Source organism: Oncorhynchus nerka, unplaced genomic scaffold (genome assembly GCF_034236695.1).
Source record: "Oncorhynchus nerka isolate Pitt River unplaced genomic scaffold, Oner_Uvic_2.0 unplaced_scaffold_1783, whole genome shotgun sequence".
In the NCBI taxonomy this organism is placed as follows: Eukaryota; Metazoa; Chordata; class Actinopteri; order Salmoniformes; family Salmonidae; genus Oncorhynchus; species Oncorhynchus nerka.
In genome coordinates, this window is record NW_027039548.1 from 18,699 (window position 1) to 32,869 (window position 14,171).

At 44.7% G+C, this 14,171-nt stretch overlaps 33 non-coding genes across 33 annotated transcripts; 15 read left to right on the plus strand and 18 right to left on the minus strand.

The window, feature by feature from the left end:
* Positions 1-32: 32 nt before the first annotated feature.
* trnak-uuu (transfer RNA lysine (anticodon UUU)) lies at positions 33-105 on the minus strand. The gene has a single exon. It is a non-coding gene; the product is annotated as a tRNA-Lys (tRNA).
* Positions 106-271: 166 nt separating this feature from the next.
* On the plus strand, positions 272-343 carry trnaw-cca (transfer RNA tryptophan (anticodon CCA)). Its single transcript has one exon. It is a non-coding gene; the product is annotated as a tRNA-Trp (tRNA).
* A 511-nt stretch (positions 344-854) lies between these two features.
* On the minus strand, positions 855-927 carry trnak-uuu (transfer RNA lysine (anticodon UUU)). Its single transcript has one exon. It is a non-coding gene; the product is annotated as a tRNA-Lys (tRNA).
* Positions 928-1,093: 166 nt separating this feature from the next.
* trnaw-cca (transfer RNA tryptophan (anticodon CCA)) lies at positions 1,094-1,165 on the plus strand. The gene has a single exon. It is a non-coding gene; the product is annotated as a tRNA-Trp (tRNA).
* Positions 1,166-1,676: 511 nt separating this feature from the next.
* trnak-uuu (transfer RNA lysine (anticodon UUU)) lies at positions 1,677-1,749 on the minus strand. The gene has a single exon. It is a non-coding gene; the product is annotated as a tRNA-Lys (tRNA).
* A 166-nt stretch (positions 1,750-1,915) lies between these two features.
* Positions 1,916-1,987, plus strand: trnaw-cca (transfer RNA tryptophan (anticodon CCA)). Its single transcript has one exon. It is a non-coding gene; the product is annotated as a tRNA-Trp (tRNA).
* Positions 1,988-2,498: 511 nt separating this feature from the next.
* On the minus strand, positions 2,499-2,571 carry trnak-uuu (transfer RNA lysine (anticodon UUU)). The gene has a single exon. It is a non-coding gene; the product is annotated as a tRNA-Lys (tRNA).
* A 166-nt stretch (positions 2,572-2,737) lies between these two features.
* trnaw-cca (transfer RNA tryptophan (anticodon CCA)) lies at positions 2,738-2,809 on the plus strand. Its single transcript has one exon. It is a non-coding gene; the product is annotated as a tRNA-Trp (tRNA).
* A 511-nt stretch (positions 2,810-3,320) lies between these two features.
* Positions 3,321-3,393, minus strand: trnak-uuu (transfer RNA lysine (anticodon UUU)). Its single transcript has one exon. It is a non-coding gene; the product is annotated as a tRNA-Lys (tRNA).
* Positions 3,394-3,559: 166 nt separating this feature from the next.
* On the plus strand, positions 3,560-3,631 carry trnaw-cca (transfer RNA tryptophan (anticodon CCA)). The gene has a single exon. It is a non-coding gene; the product is annotated as a tRNA-Trp (tRNA).
* Positions 3,632-4,142: 511 nt separating this feature from the next.
* trnak-uuu (transfer RNA lysine (anticodon UUU)) lies at positions 4,143-4,215 on the minus strand. The gene has a single exon. It is a non-coding gene; the product is annotated as a tRNA-Lys (tRNA).
* A 165-nt stretch (positions 4,216-4,380) lies between these two features.
* trnaw-cca (transfer RNA tryptophan (anticodon CCA)) lies at positions 4,381-4,452 on the plus strand. Its single transcript has one exon. It is a non-coding gene; the product is annotated as a tRNA-Trp (tRNA).
* Positions 4,453-4,963: 511 nt separating this feature from the next.
* trnak-uuu (transfer RNA lysine (anticodon UUU)) lies at positions 4,964-5,036 on the minus strand. The gene has a single exon. It is a non-coding gene; the product is annotated as a tRNA-Lys (tRNA).
* A 749-nt stretch (positions 5,037-5,785) lies between these two features.
* On the minus strand, positions 5,786-5,858 carry trnak-uuu (transfer RNA lysine (anticodon UUU)). The gene has a single exon. It is a non-coding gene; the product is annotated as a tRNA-Lys (tRNA).
* Positions 5,859-6,024: 166 nt separating this feature from the next.
* On the plus strand, positions 6,025-6,096 carry trnaw-cca (transfer RNA tryptophan (anticodon CCA)). The gene has a single exon. It is a non-coding gene; the product is annotated as a tRNA-Trp (tRNA).
* Positions 6,097-6,607: 511 nt separating this feature from the next.
* Positions 6,608-6,680, minus strand: trnak-uuu (transfer RNA lysine (anticodon UUU)). The gene has a single exon. It is a non-coding gene; the product is annotated as a tRNA-Lys (tRNA).
* Positions 6,681-7,427: 747 nt separating this feature from the next.
* On the minus strand, positions 7,428-7,500 carry trnak-uuu (transfer RNA lysine (anticodon UUU)). The gene has a single exon. It is a non-coding gene; the product is annotated as a tRNA-Lys (tRNA).
* Positions 7,501-7,666: 166 nt separating this feature from the next.
* trnaw-cca (transfer RNA tryptophan (anticodon CCA)) lies at positions 7,667-7,738 on the plus strand. The gene has a single exon. It is a non-coding gene; the product is annotated as a tRNA-Trp (tRNA).
* Positions 7,739-8,249: 511 nt separating this feature from the next.
* Positions 8,250-8,322, minus strand: trnak-uuu (transfer RNA lysine (anticodon UUU)). Its single transcript has one exon. It is a non-coding gene; the product is annotated as a tRNA-Lys (tRNA).
* Positions 8,323-8,488: 166 nt separating this feature from the next.
* trnaw-cca (transfer RNA tryptophan (anticodon CCA)) lies at positions 8,489-8,560 on the plus strand. The gene has a single exon. It is a non-coding gene; the product is annotated as a tRNA-Trp (tRNA).
* Positions 8,561-9,071: 511 nt separating this feature from the next.
* Positions 9,072-9,143, minus strand: trnak-uuu (transfer RNA lysine (anticodon UUU)). Its single transcript has one exon. It is a non-coding gene; the product is annotated as a tRNA-Lys (tRNA).
* Positions 9,144-9,309: 166 nt separating this feature from the next.
* trnac-aca (transfer RNA cysteine (anticodon ACA)) lies at positions 9,310-9,381 on the plus strand. Its single transcript has one exon. It is a non-coding gene; the product is annotated as a tRNA-Trp (tRNA).
* A 511-nt stretch (positions 9,382-9,892) lies between these two features.
* trnak-uuu (transfer RNA lysine (anticodon UUU)) lies at positions 9,893-9,965 on the minus strand. Its single transcript has one exon. It is a non-coding gene; the product is annotated as a tRNA-Lys (tRNA).
* Positions 9,966-10,131: 166 nt separating this feature from the next.
* On the plus strand, positions 10,132-10,203 carry trnaw-cca (transfer RNA tryptophan (anticodon CCA)). The gene has a single exon. It is a non-coding gene; the product is annotated as a tRNA-Trp (tRNA).
* A 511-nt stretch (positions 10,204-10,714) lies between these two features.
* Positions 10,715-10,787, minus strand: trnak-uuu (transfer RNA lysine (anticodon UUU)). Its single transcript has one exon. It is a non-coding gene; the product is annotated as a tRNA-Lys (tRNA).
* A 166-nt stretch (positions 10,788-10,953) lies between these two features.
* On the plus strand, positions 10,954-11,025 carry trnaw-cca (transfer RNA tryptophan (anticodon CCA)). Its single transcript has one exon. It is a non-coding gene; the product is annotated as a tRNA-Trp (tRNA).
* Positions 11,026-11,536: 511 nt separating this feature from the next.
* Positions 11,537-11,609, minus strand: trnak-uuu (transfer RNA lysine (anticodon UUU)). The gene has a single exon. It is a non-coding gene; the product is annotated as a tRNA-Lys (tRNA).
* A 166-nt stretch (positions 11,610-11,775) lies between these two features.
* trnaw-cca (transfer RNA tryptophan (anticodon CCA)) lies at positions 11,776-11,847 on the plus strand. Its single transcript has one exon. It is a non-coding gene; the product is annotated as a tRNA-Trp (tRNA).
* Positions 11,848-12,348: 501 nt separating this feature from the next.
* trnak-uuu (transfer RNA lysine (anticodon UUU)) lies at positions 12,349-12,421 on the minus strand. The gene has a single exon. It is a non-coding gene; the product is annotated as a tRNA-Lys (tRNA).
* A 166-nt stretch (positions 12,422-12,587) lies between these two features.
* Positions 12,588-12,659, plus strand: trnaw-cca (transfer RNA tryptophan (anticodon CCA)). The gene has a single exon. It is a non-coding gene; the product is annotated as a tRNA-Trp (tRNA).
* Positions 12,660-13,170: 511 nt separating this feature from the next.
* trnak-uuu (transfer RNA lysine (anticodon UUU)) lies at positions 13,171-13,243 on the minus strand. The gene has a single exon. It is a non-coding gene; the product is annotated as a tRNA-Lys (tRNA).
* Positions 13,244-13,409: 166 nt separating this feature from the next.
* trnaw-cca (transfer RNA tryptophan (anticodon CCA)) lies at positions 13,410-13,481 on the plus strand. Its single transcript has one exon. It is a non-coding gene; the product is annotated as a tRNA-Trp (tRNA).
* A 511-nt stretch (positions 13,482-13,992) lies between these two features.
* On the minus strand, positions 13,993-14,065 carry trnak-uuu (transfer RNA lysine (anticodon UUU)). The gene has a single exon. It is a non-coding gene; the product is annotated as a tRNA-Lys (tRNA).
* Positions 14,066-14,171: the final 106 nt, after the last annotated feature.

Sequence of the window (14,171 nt, forward strand, 5' to 3'; positions counted from 1 at the left end):
AGCGTAGTGAAGAAATGTGAACATTAAAGCATCGCCCGAACAGGGACTTGAACCCTGGACCCTCAGATTAAAAGTCTGATGCTCTACCGACTGAGCTATCCGGGCTCTGGTTTTGCTTGTTTTCATACACCTAACCTGCCGGGCAGAGGCACGTGCTGACGAGGGGGCATTGTCAGATGGTACAGTTCCCCAGAGAACCAGGTCTTCAATCCAAATGATACAGTCAACAAAATCTGAACCAGGCATCCCCTCCAAAAAACACATTGTACGAGACCTCGTGGCGCAAAGGTAGCACATCTGACTCCACATCAGAAGGTTGCGTGTTCAAATCACGTCGTGGTCAGGGATTTTATGTGTGCGATATCTGCGTTCTTTACACAGCGAAGTCAATGATGTGGGTAGTTCTCAATTGAATGCCTATTGAGTTTCTAATGGGTTCGGACCCAGATTGCAGTTCCAATGGCTTCCACTAGATGTCAACAGTCTTTAGACATTGTTTCAGGCTTCTTTTCTGAAAAATTAAGAAGAACGAGACCTTTCTGTCAGTGCTTAGGAAGCATGCAGTGCTGGTTTGCGAGCGTGACCGAGTGCGCACCCTTCGTTGTTTTTCCTTTCTATTGAATACTGTCCGGTTTAAATATTATCGATTATTAAGACAATCGACAACCTGAGGATTCATTTTAACATGGTTTGACATGTTTTGACAAACTTTATCGGTACTATGAGGATGTCTTCAGACTAAGCTGTTTTGGCTCTGGGAGTGTTTTGTCCACAGGTCGAACATGTCATGGAAAGTCAAGGAAAATGCAAGTTCAGAAAGACAGCGTAGTGAAGAAATGTGAACATTAAAGCGTCGCCCGAACAGGGACTTGAACCCTGGACCCTCAGATTAAAAGTCTGATGCTCTACCGACTGAGCTATCCGGGCTCTGGTTTTGCTTGTTTTCATACACCTAACCTGCCGGGCAGAGGCACGTGCTGACGAGGGGGCATTGTCAGATGGTACAGTTCCCCAGAGAACCAGGTCTTCAATCCAAATGATACAGTCAACGAAATCTGAACCAGGCATCCCCTCCAAAAAACACATTGTACGAGACCTCGTGGCGCAAAGGTAGCGCGTCTGACTCCAGATCAGAAGGTTGCGTGTTCAAATCACGTCGTGGTCAGGGATTTTATGTGTGCAATATCTGCGTTCTTTACACAGCGAAGTCAATGATGTGGGTAGTTCTCAATTGAATGCCTATTGAGTTTCTAATGGGTTCGGACCCAGATTGCAGTTCCAATGGCTTCCACTAGATGTCAACAGTCTTTAGACATTGTTTCAGGCTTCTTTTCTGAAAAATTAAGAAGAACGAGACCTTTCTGTCAGTGCTTAGGAAGCATGCAGTGCTGGTTTGCGAGCGTGACCGAGTGCGCACCCTTCGTTGTTTTTCCTTTCTATTGAATACTGTCCGGTTTAAATATTATCGATTATTAAGACAATCGACAACCTGAGGATTCATTTTAACATGGTTTGACATGTTTTGACAAACTTTATCGGTACTATGAGGATGTCTTCAGACTAAGCTGTTTTGGCTCTGGGAGTGTTTTGTCCACAGGTCGAACATGTCATGGAAAGTCAAGGAAAATGCAAGTTCAGAAAGACAACGTAGTGAAGAAATGTGAACATTAAAGCATCGCCCGAACAGGGACTTGAACCCTGGACCCTCAGATTAAAAGTCTGATGCTCTACCGACTGAGCTATCCGGGCTCTGGTTTTGCTTGTTTTCATACACCTAACCTGCCGGGCAGAGGCACGTGCTGACGAGGGGGCATTGTCAGATGGTACAGTTCCCCAGAGAACCAGGTCTTCAATCCAAATGATACAGTCAACGAAATCTGAACCAGGCATCCCCTCCAAAAAACACATTGTACGAGACCTTGTGGCGCAAAGGTAGCGCGTCTGACTCCAGATCAGAAGGTTGCGTGTTCAAATCACGTCCTGGTCAGGGATTTTATGTGTGCAATATCTGCGTTCTTTACACAGCGAAGTCAATGATGTGGGTAGTTTTCAATTGAATCCCTATTGAGTTTCTAATGGGTTCGGACCCAGATTGCAGTTCCTATGGCTTCCACTAGATGTCAACAGTCTTTGGACATTGTTTCAGGCTTCTTTTCTGAAAAATTAAGAAGAACGAGACCTTTCTGTCAGTGCTTAGGAAGCATGCAGTGCTGGTTTGCGAGCGTGACCGAGTGCGCACCCTTCGTTGTTTTTCCTTTCTATTGAATACTGTCCGGTTGAAATATTATCGATTATTAAGACAATCGACAACCTGAGGATTCATTTTAACATGGTTTGACATGTTTTGACAAACTTTATCGGTACTATGAGGATGTCTTCAGACTAAGCTGTTTTGGCTCTGGGAGTGTTTTGTCCACAGGTCGAACATGTCATGGAAAGTCAAGGAAAATGCAAGTTCAGAAAGACAGCGTAGTGAAGAAATGTGAACATTAAAGCATCGCCCGAACAGGGACTTGAACCCTGGACCCTCAGATTAAAAGTCTGATGCTCTACCGACTGAGCTATCCGGGCTCTGGTTTTGCTTGTTTTCATACACCTAACCTGCCGGGCAGAGGCACGTGCTGACGAGGGGGCATTGTCAGATGGTACAGTTCCCCAGAGAACCAGGTCTTCAATCCAAATGATACAGTCAACGAAATCTGAACCAGGCATCCCCTCCAAAAAACACATTGTACGAGACCTCGTGGCGCAAAGGTAGCACATCTGACTCCAGATCAGATGGTTGCGTGTTCAAATCACGTCGTGGTCAGGGATTTTATGTGTGCAATATCTGCGTTCTTTACACAGCGAAGTCAATGATGTGGGTAGTTCTCAATTGAATGCCTATTGAGTTTCTAATGGGTTCGGACCCAGATTGCAGTTCCAATGGCTTCCACTAGATGTCAACAGTCTTTAGACATTGTTTCAGGCTTCTTTTCTGAAAAATTAAGAAGAACGAGACCTTTCTGTCAGTGCTTAGGAAGCATGCAGTGCTGGTTTGCGAGCGTGACCGAGTGCGCACCCTTCGTTGTTTTTCCTTTCTATTGAATACTGTCCGGTTTAAATATTATCGATTATTAAGACAATCGACAACCTGAGGATTCATTTTAACATGGTTTGACATGTTTTGACAAACTTTATCGGTACTATGAGGATGTCTTCAGACTAAGCTGTTTTGGCTCTGGGAGTGTTTTGTCCACAGGTCGAACATGTCATGGAAAGTCAAGGAAAATGCAAGTTCAGAAAGACAGCGTAGTGAAGAAATGTGAACATTAAAGCATCGCCCGAACAGGGACTTGAACCCTGGACCCTCAGATTAAAAGTCTGATGCTCTACCGACTGAGCTATCCGGGCTCTGGTTTTGCTTGTTTTCATACACCTAACCTGCCGGGCAGAGGCACGTGCTGACGAGGGGGCATTGTCAGATGGTACAGTTCCCCAGAGAACCAGGTCTTCAATCCAAATGATACATTCAACGAAATCTGAACCAGGCATCCCCTCCAAAAAACACCTTGTACGAGACCTTGTGGCGCAAAGGTAGCGCGTCTGACTCCAGATCAGAAGGTTGCGTGTTCAAATCACGTCGTGGTCAGGGATTTTATGTGTGCAATATCTGCGTTCTTTACACAGCGAAGTCAATGATGTGGGTAGTTTTCAATTGAATGCCTATTGAGTTTCTAATGGGTTCGGACCCAGATTGCAGTTCCAATGGCTTCCACTAGATGTCAACAGTCTTTAGACATTGTTTCAGGCTTCTTTTCTGAAAAATTAAGAAGAACGAGACCTTTCTGTCAGTGCTTAGGAAGCATGCAGTGCTGGTTTGCGAGCGTGACCGAGTGCGCACCCTTCGTTGTTTTTCCTTTCTATTGAATACTGTCCGGTTGAAATATTATCGATTATTAAGACAATCGACAACCTGAGGATTCATTTTAACATGGTTTGACATGTTTTGACAAACTTTATCGGTACTATGAGGATGTCTTCAGACTAAGCTGTTTTGGCTCTGGGAGTGTTTTGTCCACAGGTCGAACATGTCATGGAAAGTCAAGGAAAATGCAAGTTCAGAAAGACAGCGTAGTGAAGAAATGTGAACATTAAAGCATCGCCCGAACAGGGACTTGAACCCTGGACCCTCAGATTAAAAGTCTGATGCTCTACCGACTGAGCTATCCGGGCTCTGGTTTTGCTTGTTTTCATACACCTAACCTGCCGGGCAGAGGCACGTGCTGACGAGGGGGCATTGTCAGATGGTACAGTTCCCCAGAGAACCAGGTCTTCAATCCAAATGATACAGTCAACGAAATCTGAACCAGGCATCCCATCCAAAAACACATTGTACGAGACCTTGTGGCGCAAAGGTAGCGCATCTGACTCCAGATCAGAAGGTTGCGTGTTCAAATCACGTCGTGGTCAGGGATTTTATGTGTGCAATATCTGCGTTCTTTACACAGCGAAGTCAATGATGTGGGTAGTTTTCAATTGAATGCCTATTGAGTTTCTAATGGGTTCGGACCCAGATTGCAGTTCCAATGGCTTCCACTAGATGTCAACAGTCTTTGGACATTGTTTCAGGCTTCTTTTCTGAAAAATTAAGAAGAACGAGACCTTTCTGTCAGTGCTTAGGAAGCATGCAGTGCTGGTTTGCGAGCGTGACCGAGTGCGCACCCTTCGTTGTTTTTCCTTTCTATTGAATACTGTCCGGTTGAAATATTATCGATTATTAAGACAATCGACAACCTGAGGATTCATTTTAACATGGTTTGACATGTTTTGACAAACTTTATCGGTACTATGAGGATGTCTTCAGACTAAGCTGTTTTGGCTCTGGGAGTGTTTTGTCCACAGGTCGAACATGTCATGGAAAGTCAAGGAAAATGCAAGTTCAGAAAGACAGCGTAGTGAAGAAATGTGAACATTAAAGCATCGCCCGAACAGGGACTTGAACCCTGGACCCTCAGATTAAAAGTCTGATGCTCTACCGACTGAGCTATCCGGGCTCTGGTTTTGCTTGTTTTCATACACCTAACCTGCCGGGCAGAGGCACGTGCTGACGAGGGGGCATTGTCAGATGGTACAGTTCCCCAGAGAACCAGGTCTTCAATCCAAATGATACAGTCAACGAAATCTGAACCAGGCATCCCATCCAAAAAACACATTGTACGAGACCTTTTGGTGCAAAGGTAGCACATCTGACTCCACATCAGAAGGTTGCGTGTTCAAATCACGTCGTGGTCAGGGATTTTATGTGTGCGATATCTGCGTTCTTTACACAGCGAAGTCAATGATGTGGGTAGTTTTCAATTGAATCCCTATTGAGTTTCTAATGGGTTCGGACCCAGATTGCAGTTCCAATGGCTTCCACTAGATGTCAACAGTCTTTAGACATTGTTTCAGGCTTCTTTTCTGAAAAATTAAGAAGAACGAGACCTTTCTGTCAGTGCTTAGGAAGCATGCAGTGCTGGTTTGCGAGCGTGACCGAGTGCGCACCCTTCGTTGTTTTTCCTTTCTATTGAATACTGTCCGGTTTAAATATTATCGATTATTAAGACAATCGACAACCTGAGGATTCATTTTAACATGGTTTGACATGTTTTGACAAACTTTATCGGTACTATGAGGATGTCTTCAGACTAAGCTGTTTTGGCTCTGGGAGTGTTTTGTCCACAGGTCGAACATGTCATGGAAAGTCAAGGAAAATGCAAGTTCAGAAAGACAGCGTAGTGAAGAAATGTGAACATTAAAGCATCGCCCGAACAGGGACTTGAACCCTGGACCCTCAGATTAAAAGTCTGATGCTCTACCGACTGAGCTATCCGGGCTCTGGTTTTGCTTGTTTTCATACACCTAACCTGCCGGGCAGAGGCACGTGCTGACGAGGGGGCATTGTCAGATGGTACAGTTCCCCAGAGAACCAGGTCTTCATTCCAAATGATACAGTCAACGAAATCTGAACTAGGCATCCCCTCCAAAAAAAACATTGTACGAGACCTTGTGGCGCAAAGGTAGCGCGTCTGACTCCAGATCAGAAGGTTGCGTGTTCAAATCACGTCGTGGTCAGGGATTTTATGTGTGCGATATCTGCGTTCTTTACACAGCGAAGTCAATGATGTGGGTAGTTTTCAATTGAATGCCTATTGAGTTTCTAATGGGTTCGGACCCAGATTGCAGTTCCAATGGCTTCCACTAGATGTCAACAGTCTTTAGACATTGTTTCAGGCTTCTTTTCTGAAAAATTAAGAAGAACGAGACCTTTCTGTCAGTGCTTAGGAAGCATGCAGTGCTGGTTTGCGAGCGTGACCGAGTGCGCACCCTTCGTTGTTTTTCCTTTCTATTGAATACTGTCCGGTTGAAATATTATCGATTATTAAGACAATCGACAACCTGAGGATTCATTTTAACATGGTTTGACATGTTTTGACAAACTTTATCGGTACTATGAGGATGTCTTCAGACTAAGCTGTTTTGGCTCTGGGAGTGTTTTGTCCACAGGTCGAACATGTCATGGAAAGTCAAGGAAAATGCAAGTTCAGAAAGACAGCGTAGTGAAGAAATGTGAACATTAAAGCATCGCCCGAACAGGGACTTGAACCCTGGACCCTCAGATTAAAAGTCTGATGCTCTACCGACTGAGCTATCCGGGCTCTGGTTTTGCTTGTTTTCATACACCTAACCTGCCGGGCAGAGGCACGTGCTGACGAGGGGGCATTGTCAGATGGTACAGTTCCCCAGAGAACCAGGTCTTCATTCCAAATGATACAGTCAACGAAATCTGAACTAGGCATCCCCTCCAAAAAACACATTGTACGAGACCTCGTGGCGCAAAGGTAGCACATCTTACTCCAGATCAGAAGGTTGCGTGTTCAAATCACATCGTGGTCAGGGATTTTATGTGTGATATCTGCGTTCTTTACACAGCGAAGTGAATGATGTGGGTAGTTTTCAATTGAATCCCTATTGAGTTTATAATGGGTTCGGACCCAGATTGCAGTTCCAATGGCTTCCACTAGATGTCAACAGTCTTTAGACATTGTTTCAGGCTTCTTTTCTGAAAAATTAAGAAGAACGAGACCTTTCTGTCAGTGCTTAGGAAGCATGCAGTGCTGGTTTGCGAGCGTGACCGAGTGCGCACCCTTCGTTGTTTTTCCTTTCTATTGAATACTGTCCGGTTTAAATATTATCGATTATTAAGACAATCGACAACCTGAGGATTCATTTTAACATGGTTTGACATGTTTTGACAAACTTTATCGGTACTATGAGGATGTCTTCAGACTAAGCTGTTTTGGCTCTGGGAGTGTTTTGTCCACAGGTCGAACATGTCATGGAAAGTCAAGGAAAATGCAAGTTCAGAAAGACAGCGTAGTGAAGAAATGTGAACATTAAAGCATCGCCCGAACAGGGACTTGAACCCTGGACCCTCAGATTAAAAGTCTGATGCTCTACCGACTGAGCTATCCGGGCTCTGGTTTTGCTTGTTTTCATACACCTAACCTGCCGGGCAGAGGCACGTGCTGACGAGGGGGCATTGTCAGATGGTACAGTTCCCCAGAGAACCAGGTCTTCATTCCAAATGATACAGTCAACGAAATCTGAACTAGGCATCCCCTCCAAAAAACACATTGTACGAGACCTTGTGGCGCAAAGGTAGCGCGTCTGACTCCAGATCAGAAGGTTGCGTGTTCAAATCACGTCGTGGTCAGGGATTTTATGTGTGCAATATCTGCGTTCTTTACACAGCGAAGTCAATGATGTGGGTAGTTTTCAATTGAATGCCTATTGAGTTTCTAATGGGTTCGGACCCAGATTGCAGTTCCTATGGCTTCCACTAGATGTCAACAGTCTTTAGACATTGTTTCAGGCTTCTTTTCTGAAAAATTAAGAAGAACGAGACCTTTCTGTCAGTGCTTAGGAAGCATGCAGTGCTGGTTTGCGAGCGTGACCGAGTGCGCACCCTTCGTTGTTTTTCCTTTCTATTGAATACTGTCCGGTTTAAATATTATCGATTATTAAGACAATCGACAACCTGAGGATTCATTTTAACATGGTTTGACATGTTTTGACAAACTTTATCGGTACTATGAGGATGTCTTCAGACTAAGCTGTTTTGGCTCTGGGAGTGTTTTGTCCACAGGTCGAACATGTCATGGAAAGTCAAGGAAAATGCAAGTTCAGAAAGACAGCGTAGTGAAGAAATGTGAACATTAAAGCATCGCCCGAACAGGGACTTGAACCCTGGACCCTCAGATTAAAAGTCTGATGCTCTACCGACTGAGCTATCCGGGCTCTGGTTTTGCTTGTTTTCATACACCTAACCTGCCGGGCAGAGGCACGTGCTGACGAGGGGGCATTGTCAGATGGTACAGTTCCCCAGAGAACCAGGTCTTCAATCCAAATGATACAGTCAACGAAATCTGAACCAGGCATCCCCTCCAAAAAACACATTGTACGAGACCTCGTGGCGCAAAGGTAGCACATCTGACTCCACATCAGAAGGTTGCGTGTTCAAATCACGTCGTGGTCAGGGATTTTATGTGTGCAATATCTGCGTTCTTTACACAGCGAAGTCAATGATGTGGGTAGTTCTCAATTGAATGCCTATTGAGTTTCTAATGGGTTCGGACCCAGATTGCAGTTCCAATGGCTTCCACTAGATGTCAACAGTCTTTAGACATTGTTTCAGGCTTCTTTTCTGAAAAATTAAGAAGAACGAGACCTTTCTGTCAGTGCTTAGGAAGCATGCAGTGCTGGTTTGCGAGCGTGACCGAGTGCGCACCCTTCGTTGTTTTTCCTTTCTATTGAATACTGTCCGGTTTAAATATTATCGATTATTAAGACAATCGACAACCTGAGGATTCATTTTAACATGGTTTGACATGTTTTGACAAACTTTATCGGTACTATGAGGATGTCTTCAGACTAAGCTGTTTTGGCTCTGGGAGTGTTTTGTCCACAGGTCGAACATGTCATGGAAAGTCAAGGAAAATGCAAGTTCAGAAAGACAGCGTAGTGAAGAAATGTGAACATTAAAGCATCGCCCAACAGGGACTTGAACCCTGGACCCTCAGATTAAAAGTCTGATGCTCTACCGACTGAGCTATCCGGGCTCTGGTTTTGCTTGTTTTCATACACCTAACCTGCCGGGCAGAGGCACGTGCTGACGAGGGGGCATTGTCAGATGGTACAGTTCCCCAGAGAACCAGGTCTTCAATCCAAATGATACATTCAACGAAATCTGAACCAGGCATCCCCTCCAAAAAACACCTTGTACGAGACCTTGTGGCGCAAAGGTAGCGCGTCTGACTCCAGATCAGAAGGTTGCGTGTTCAAATCACGTCGTGGTCAGGGATTTTATGTGTGCAATATCTGCGTTCTTTACACAGCGAAGTCAATGATGTGGGTAGTTTTCAATTGAATGCCTATTGAGTTTCTAATGGGTTCGGACCCAGATTGCAGTTCCAATGGCTTCCACTAGATGTCAACAGTCTTTAGACATTGTTTCAGGCTTCTTTTCTGAAAAATTAAGAAGAACGAGACCTTTCTGTCAGTGCTTAGGAAGCATGCAGTGCTGGTTTGCGAGCGTGACCGAGTGCGCACCCTTCGTTGTTTTTCCTTTCTATTGAATACTGTCCGGTTGAAATATTATCGATTATTAAGACAATCGACAACCTGAGGATTCATTTTAACATGGTTTGACATGTTTTGACAAACTTTATCGGTACTATGAGGATGTCTTCAGACTAAGCTGTTTTGGCTCTGGGAGTGTTTTGTCCACAGGTCGAACATGTCATGGAAAGTCAAGGAAAATGCAAGTTCAGAAAGACAGCGTAGTGAAGAAATGTGAACATTAAAGCATCGCCCGAACAGGGACTTGAACCCTGGACCCTCAGATTAAAAGTCTGATGCTCTACCGACTGAGCTATCCGGGCTCTGGTTTTGCTTGTTTTCATACACCTAACCTGCCGGGCAGAGGCACGTGCTGACGAGGGGGCATTGTCAGATGGTACAGTTCCCCAGAGAACCAGGTCTTCAATCCAAATGATACATTCAACGAAATCTGAACCAGGCATCCCCTCCAAAAAACACCTTGTACGAGACCTTGTGGCGCAAAGGTAGCGCGTCTGACTCCAGATCAGAAGGTTGCGTGTTCAAATCACGTCGTGGTCAGGGATTTTATGTGTGCAATATCTGCGTTCTTTACACAGCGAAGTCAATGATGTGGGTAGTTTTCAATTGAATGCCTATTGAGTTTCTAATGGGTTCGGACCCAGATTGCAGTTCCAATGGCTTCCACTAGATGTCAACAGTCTTTAGACATTGTTTCAGGCTTCTTTTCTGAAAAATTAAGAAGAACGAGACCTTTCTGTCAGTGCTTAGGAAGCATGCAGTGCTGGTTTGCGAGCGTGACCGAGTGCGCACCCTTCGTTGTTTTTCCTTTCTATTGAATACTGTCCGGTTGAAATATTATCGATTATTAAGACAATCGACAACCTGAGGATTCATTTTAACATGGTTTGACATGTTTTGACAAACTTTATCGGTACTATGAGGATGTCTTCAGACTAAGCTGTTTTGGCTCTGGGAGTGTTTTGTCCACAGGTCGAACATGTCATGGAAAGTCAAGGAAAATGCAAGTTCAGAAAGACAGCGTAGTGAAGAAATGTGAACATTAAAGCATCGCCCGAACAGGGACTTGAACCCTGGACCCTCAGATTAAAAGTCTGATGCTCTACCGACTGAGCTATCCGGGCTCTGGTTTTGCTTGTTTTCATACACCTAACCTGCCGGGCAGAGGCACGTGCTGACGAGGGGGCATTGTCAGATGGTACAGTTCCCCAGAGAACCAGGTCTTCAATCCAAATGATACAGTCAACGAAATCTGAACCAGGCATCCCCTCCAAAAAACACATTGTAAGAGACCTCGTGGCGCAAAAGTAGCGCGTCTGACTCCAGATCAGAAGGTTGCGTGTTCAAATCACGTCGTGGTCAGGGATATTATGTGTGCAATATCTGTGTTCTTTACACAGCGAAGTCAATGATGTGGGTAGTTTTCAATTGAATGCCTATTGAGTTTCTAATGGTTTCGGACCCAGATTGCAGTTCCTATGGCTTCCACTAGATGTCAACAGTCTTTAGACATTGTTTCAGGCTTCTTTTCTGAAAAATTAAGAAGAACGAGACCTTTCTGTCAGTGCTTAGGAAGCATGCAGTGCTGGTTTGCGAGCGTGACCGAGTGCGCACCCTTCGTTGTTTTTCCTTTCTATTGAATACTGTCCGGTTGAAATATTATCGATTATTAAGACAATCGACAACCTGAGGATTCATTTTAACATGGTTTGACATGTTTTGACAAACTTTATCGGTACTATGAGGATGTCTTCAGACTAAGCTGTTTTGGCTCTGGGAGTGTTTTGTCCACAGGTCGAACATGTCATGGAAAGTCAAGGAAAATGCAAGTTCAGAAAGACAGCGTAGTGAAGAAATGTGAACATTAAAGCATCGCCCGAACAGGGACTTGAACCCTGGACCCTCAGATTAAAAGTCTGATGCTCTACCGACTGAGCTATCCGGGCTCTGGTTTTGCTTGTTTTCATACACCTAACCTGCCGGGCAGAGGCACGTGCTGACGAGGGGGCATTGTCAGATGGTACAGTTCCCCAGAGAACCAGGTCTTCAATCCAAATGATACAGTCAACGAAATCTGAACCAGGCATCCCCTCCAAAAAACACATTGTACGAGACCTCGTGGCGCAAAGGTAGCGCATCTGACTCCAGATCAGAAGGTTGCGTGTTCAAATCACGTCGTGGTCAGGGATTTTATGTGTGCAATATCTGCGTTCTTTACACAGCGAAGTCAATGATGTGGGTAGTTTTCAATTGAATGCCTATTGAGTTTCTAATGGGTTCGGACCCAGATTGCAGTTCCAATGGCTTCCACTAGATGTCAACAGTCTTTAGACATTGTTTCAGGCTTCTTTTCTGAAAAATTAAGAAGAACGAGACCTTTCTGTCAGTGCTTAGGAAGCATGCAGTGCTGGTTTGCGAGCGTGACCGAGTGCGCACCCTTCGTTGTTTTTCCTTTCTATTGAATACTGTCCGGTTGAAATATTATCGATTATTAAGACAATCGACAACCTGAGGATTCATTTTAACATGGTTTGACAAACTTTATCGGTACTATGAGGATGTCTTCAGACTAAGCTGTTTTGGCTCTGGGAGTGTTTTGTCCACAGGTCGAACATGTCATGGAAAGTCAAGGAAAATGCAAGTTCAGAAAGACAGCGTAGTGAAGAAATGTGAACATTAAAGCATCGCCCGAACAGGGACTTGAACCCTGGACCCTCAGATTAAAAGTCTGATGCTCTACCGACTGAGCTATCCGGGCTCTGGTTTCGCTTGTTTTCATACAACCTAACCTGCCGGGCAGAGGCACGTGCTGACGAGGGGGCATTGTCAGATGGTACAGTTCCCCAGAGAACCAGGTCTTTATTCCAAATGATACAGTCAACGAAATCTGAACTAGGCATCCCCTCCAAAAACACATTGTACGAGACCTCGTGGCGCAAAGGTAGCACATCTGACTCCAGATCAGATGGTTGCGTGTTCAAATCACGTCGTGGTCAGGGATTTTATGTGTGCAATATCTGCGTTCTTTACACAGCGAAGTCAATGATGTGGGTAGTTTTCAATTGAATTCCTATTGAGTTTCTAATGGGTTCGGACCCAGATTGCAGTTCCAATGGCTTCCACTAGATGTCAACAGTCTTTAGACATTGTTTCAGGCTTCTTTTCTGAAAAATTAAGAAGAACGAGACCTTTCTCTCAGTGCTTAGGAAGCATGCAGTGCTGGTTTGCGAGCGTGACCGAGTGGGCACCCTTCGTTGTTTTTCCTTTCTATTGAATACTGTCCGGTTTAAATATTATCGATTATTAAGACAATCGACAACCTGAGGATTCATTTTAACATGGTTTGACATGTTTTGACAAACTTTATCGGTACTATGAGGATGTCTTCAGACTAAGCTGTTTTGGCTCTGGGAGTGTTTTGTCCACAGGTCGAACATGTCATGGAAAGTCAAGGAAAATGCAAGTTCAGAAAGACAGCGTAGTGAAGAAATGTGAACATTAAAGCATCGCCCGAACAGGGACTTGAACCCTGGACCCTCAGATTAAAAGTCTGATGCTCTACCGACTGAGCTATCCGGGCTCTGGTTTTGCTTGTTTTCATACACCTAACCTGCCGGGCAGAGGCACGTGCTGACGAGGGGGCATTGTCAGATGGTACAGTTCCCCAGAGAACCAGGTCTTCATTCCAAATGATACAGTCAACGAAATCTGAACCAGGCATCCCCTCCAAAAAACACATTGTACGAGACCTTGTGGCGCAAAGGTAGCGCGTCTGACTCCAGATCAGAAGGTTGCGTGTTCAAATCACGTCGTGGTCAGGGATTTTATGTGTGCAATATCTGCGTTCTTTACACAGCGAAGTCAATGATGTGGGTAGTTTTCAATTGAATGCCTATTGAGTTTCTAATGGGTTCGGACCCAGATTGCAGTTCCAATGGCTTCCACTAGATGTCAACAGTCTTTAGACATTGTTTCAGGCTTCTTTTCTGAAAAATTAAGAAGAACGAGACCTTTCTGTCAGTGCTTAGGAAGCATGCAGTGCTGGTTTGCGAGCGTGACCGAGTGCGCACCCTTCGTTGTTTTTCCTTTCTATTGAATACTGTCCGGTTGAAATATTATCGATTATTAAGACAATCGACAACCTGAGGATTCATTTTAACATGGTTTGACATGTTTTGACAAACTTTATCGGTACTATGAGGATGTCTTCAGACTAAGCTGTTTTGGCTCTGGGAGTGTTTTGTCCACAGGTCGAACATGTCATGGAAAGTCAAGGAAAATGCAAGTTCAGAAAGACAGCGTAGTGAAGAAATGTGAACATTAAAGCATCGCCCGAACAGGGACTTGAACCCTGGACCCTCAGATTAAAAGTCTGATGCTCTACCGACTGAGCTATCCGGGCTCTGGTTTTGCTTGTTTTCATACACCTAACCTGCCGGGCAGAGGCACGTGCTGACGAGGGGGCATTGTCAGATGGTACAGTTCCCCAGAGAACCAGGTCTTCATTC